Below are 5,372 nucleotides of genomic sequence, written 5' to 3' on the forward strand. Positions count from 1 at the left end.
AGCATCAGGGTCTTTTCAAATGAGTCAGCTCTTCACATGAGGTGGCCAAAGTATTGGAGTTTCAGCTTCAGCATCAGTCCTTCCAATGAACACCCAGGACTGATCTCCTTTAGGATGGACTGGTTGGATCTCCTTGTAGTCCAAGGGACTCTCAAGAGTCTTCTCCAACACCACAGTTCAAAAGCATCAATTCTTTGGCGCTCAGCTTTCTTTATAGTCCAACTCTCACATCCATACATGACCACTGGAAAAACCATAGCATTGACTAGACGGACCTTTGTTGGCAAAGTGATGTGTCTGCTTTTTAATATGCTGTCTAGTTTGGTCATAACTTTCCTTCCAAGGAGTAAGCGTCTTTTAATTTCATGGCAAATAGATGGGGAAAGTGGAAACAGTGGCTGACTTTATTTTTGGGGGCTCCAAAATCGCTGCAGATGGTGATTGCAGCCATGAAATTAAAATTAAAATGTTAATGTATAGCATATTGATTCAGTATTTTTGCAGATTATATTTCATTATAGGTTGTTAATGAGTATAATTCTCTGTGCTACATGGTATATCCCTGCAGCCTATTTTATTATATAGAAGTTTGTATTTGTTAATCCCATACACCTAATTTATTCCTCCCCATTTTCCTCTCCACTTTGGTAACCATAAGCTTTTTTGGAAAAAATATATGAGTCTGTTTCTCTTTGATACATATATTTGTATTATTTTTTAAATTCCACATATATGATATCATATAATATTTGTTATTTCAGGCTCCATTTATTTCTCCTCCAATATTTATGATTTCTTTCCTTCTACTAACTTTGGGTTTTATCTGTTCTTTTTTTTCCTAGTTCTTTTAGGTTTAAAGTTGTTTATTTGGTGGGAGTCTTCTCAGCCCAGGTGGGTGGCATGTTTCTCCCTCACCTGGCCATCCTGTGCCTGCTCTGCAGGACTCAGCCCATATACTTTTAAATCTAGATCTTTTTTTATTTCTCCCAGTTACCTTTTAATTTTCAAAACTTTGGTGTGGTGTATGAATCTTTTTTTTTTCCAATTTTGAAATTTAAGTAGAAGATCCTGAGGATAAAGAGGGGTGAATTCATTGCCACACTTGAAGTGGCAGCGTCCTTTTTTTTCTTTACAATTTGTTTGAAAAAAAGTTATGTTTATAACAATATATAAATTATATATTAAAATTCAAACACATAGCATTGGGATTCTGGAAGAGTTAGAATCCCACGGATGGAGGAGCCTGGTGGGCTGTAGTCCATGGGGTCGCTAGGAGTCGGATACGACTGAGTGACTTCGCTTTCACTTTCACTTTCATCCATTGGAGAAGGAAATGGCAACCCACTCCAGTGTTCTTGCCTGGAGAGTCCCAGGGACGGGGGAGCCTGATGGGCTGCCGTCTATGGGGTCACACAGAGTCGGACACGACTGAAGCGACTTAGCAGCAGCAGCAATCTCTTGTCATTTTCCGAGCAATTTTTGATTTGTTATTATGAATAAGAGGTTCTTTTCCTTCCTTGAATTTTGTTACAAAGTCCTCTCTAATAACTTGCCATTGAAGGATCCTGTGAGTGTGTGTGTGTGCATGCACGTGTGTGTGTTCATATGTGTGTTTTTTCTTAACTGGGAGTGGTAGGAGATAGGGCAAACCTCATATGGGAGAAGATTGTGACATAGGTTAAATCTATTGTAATCAATAATCAATGAATGTTGAAGGAGCATTGTATTCCTCAGCAGCTAAGTGCCTGTTCTGCATTCTGACCAGAAGCTTCTGGGAAAGCTGGTGTTTGGGTAGTAGTTTCCTTTAGGCTAGTTATTTGGCACCACAGGACACTTTCACCTCTTACAGCTACAATGCGATGAGGGAAAGAGCTGTGGCTATCAAAATACTTATCTCTAGGATATCAACCTAGAAGTCATTTGTCAGATTTACTTATGGATGTTCAAGTCAGAGATGTTGAGTAGTTTTCTTTACAAAAAACAAAAGTGAAAGCAAAACTTTGAGAAATTTAAGGTAAGAGAAAAATAAATGTCCTTGCTTGAAGCTATGGACAAAGTTAAAATAATCCAGAAATAACAGTTTTGGTATTTTGGTGTATATTTTTCCAGATACATTTTAATGAGATGATCTTGTAAATAGTGTATGGAGGATTGTTTTTTGACTAGTTTTCTCACCACTAAATACATTGTAATCATCTTTTCTTGACACAGTTTTGAATAAGGTACTTTTTTTTTTTTTAGGCCTCGCTGGGCAGCATGCAGGATCTTAGTCCCCTGACAGGGATTGAACCTGTGCCCTTACATTAGAAGCGTGGAGTTTTAACCACTAGACCACCAGGGAAGTCCCTGAACAACATTTTTTAATGGTCTTGCTGTACTCCATTGCATACATGGTCACATGTTTATTTAAATAATTCTAGATATATTAGATGGTTTTCAGTTTATTTTTTGCAAGTATGTAAAAACTCTGCAACTACTATTCCTGTGGATAAAGCTTTTGAATATTCATGATTATTTTCTTGAGATAAATTCCTAGAAATAAAACTGTTGGAACACAATAAAACTGTTGGAACACAGCCTACGTGCATTTTTAATAAGTGCTTTTCCTAATGTAGACAAACTGGTTTTATAATTAGTTGCTCTACCAAAAAGTGCAGCAGAGATTTAACATATGGCTTTTTCTTAAATTGTTCCATAATAAAAAGCTGAGGCTAATTTTTGTGCTATCATGTTGTGAAAGGCAATTCTATTGAGGATAAAAGAGCAATATAGTACAGATAGGCTTATTTCTGGCAGTCTGTCTATTATACTGTCTCTCTAACCCCATAGAATATAAGTTCCATGAAAAGAAGGAATTTTTTCTGGTTTCTTTAAAACTGTATTTTCAATGCCTGTGTCTAACACAGAGTAGGCATTCAATAAATAATTGTTGAAAAAATAAATTAATAACTCTGGACTTTTTGGGCTTCCCTGATAGCTCAGTTGGTAAAGAATCTGCCTGCAATGCAGGAGACCCCAGTTTAATTCCTGGATTGAGAAGATCCACTGGAGAAGGGATAGGCTACCCACGCCATTTTCCTGGGCTTCCCTTGTGGCTCAGCTGGTAAAGAATCTGCCTGCAATGTGAGAGACGTCGGTTCAATCCCTGGGTTGGGAAGATCCCTTGGAGAAGGGAAAGGCTACCCACTCCAGTATTCTGGCCTGGAGAATTCCATGGATTGTATAGTCCATGGGGTCACAAAAAGTCAGACATGACTGAATGACTTTCACTCACTGGACTTTTTATAGGTACATATTGAAGTCATTGCTGCTGCTGCTAAGTCGCTTCAGTCATGTCCGACTCTGTGCGACCCCATAGATGGCAACCCACCAGGCTTCCCCGTCCCTGGGATTCTCCAGGCAAGAACACTGGAGTGGGCTGCCATTTCCTTCTCCAATGCATGAAAGTGAAAAGTGAAAGAAGTCGCTCAGTCCTGTCCGACTCTTAGCGACCCCATGGACTGCAGCCTACCAGGCTCCGCCATCCATGGGATTTTCCAGGCATGAGTACTGGAGTGGGGTGCCATTGTCTTCTCGATTGAAGTCATTAACAAATGCTTAAACTGCATGGTGTTAAGTAGAGGCCCATTGGCAGGGTATAAGAAAAATTTAATTATTGCATATATTCCAAGAAAAAACATGAATAGAGTTAGAAATGAAACTAGAGACTTATTGTGAAACATTCCTGTCAAATAAAAATGCCTGTGAAATAGGGAGGGAGCAAGAGTAGGCAGAAAAGTTCTTCAGATGTAGTACATGTCTGATAGCTATGAAAGGAGAAGGGGAAAAGAAAGAGGGTTGGGTGGGGAGAGTTGCAGACTTGTACAGTCTGATAAAGTCTTGGCCAGCCAGAAGGGAGCTCCAGTGACCCATAGAAGAGTTCCACATTGGGTAGCAATGGCTCGGTGGTTGGCTGAGGGTTGTCTGAGAGACTCATGGGCTCAGCTCAAATACTTAGTGGATCCTGAAGATTCTGCAGCTAGAGATGATAAGTTAACTGCACTCCTGGTTGCTGACCAGTGAATTCCTCTTAGAGCCAGGAGGTGTATCTCCTTGGTTACCACAGTCCTTACCTTGAGCTGTGCAAATCCTCCTCTTCATGCACATTTTTGAGAACACCTTTATCAAGGTTTGTTATGGACTATTGCCTTTACGCTTACACCTTCATAAGCCATGTCACTGCTGTTTCAGACTTATTGCTGTTTGGATGGTACTGTGTGTATTATGACCAGTGAATCCCATGGTCATGAGCTCATTACTGTACTTCCTTTGCTGTGAAGTAGGTTGGATGCTATGTTGTGTGTGGTTTTATGGTTGCAGATTGGTCCCTCTAAGCCCTCAGATCAGGGATGTTGGCAGGAAAAGTGGAGGCAGAAAAGACATTCCCTTTACTTGAAACAAGTATCTGTTCTTGAGAGAACGAATCACTGGCTTTTCAAGGACATAGCAGGTCCAGAGTAGTCAACTGGCCACCAAGTGGTTGTTAATAGTTGGTTTCATTAAGAAATAGTGCCCAATCGTGGGTTCAACATTGGTCTCTATTGTTGGCAGTTTAGACATTCAGAGATAGCAGAACCTCAATTGGCCTTGGTAAGTAAAAGTTCTTGCTCTTGGGACCATGGGCAGGCTCTATCCCTGACATGGTGGTTACTCTATTTGTATGTCCATCTTTCCTGTTCTCAAGTGATCAATGATGAAAGCTATCTAATGTCACCATTTTATCTATGCTGTTGTTTATTGCCTCCATGCTTTCTGGTGGACCTTAACATTTGACATAAAAGTTTTTACACTTTGTACCCATCACCATCTGTTCATCCACTTGCCTCTTCTCCAGAACTCTTTTCTCCAGTCACTCAGAATTTTCCTCTTAACCCCTTGACCAGCCTATCAGGCCATTCTTTTTTTTTTTTTTTAATTTATTTGGCTGTGCCAGACTTTCACTGTGACATGCAAACTCTTATTTTTGGCATGTGAGATCTATTTCCCTGACTAGGGATGGAGCCTAAGCCCCCTGCACTGGGAGCTTGGAGTCTTAGCCATTGGATTGCCACCGAAGTCCCTATCAGGCCATTCTTTACTGCTTATGATTTTGTATGTATTCTCACCTTGGACCATTTCTCCTTCCACACAAGTGAGTGATCAGGTGTGCCAGGTGAGGCTCCTGTCATTGTAAAGATTTTTTTTCTCACCACTGTCTTTCAAAGTCACCCCTGGATGGGATGTAATGCAGCTTCCATTTATGTTCAGCTTTCACCAATATTCAGAGCCAATCCATCTATGAACCTAGCTCAGGTTTTCTCCTCGTGATTCAGCTGTTCATGTGGGACCCTCCA

The sequence above is a fragment of the Bison bison genome, unplaced genomic scaffold (genome assembly GCF_000754665.1).
Source record: "Bison bison bison isolate TAMUID 2011002044 unplaced genomic scaffold, Bison_UMD1.0 scf7180017864471, whole genome shotgun sequence".
NCBI lineage: Eukaryota > Metazoa > Chordata > Mammalia > Artiodactyla > Bovidae > Bison > Bison bison.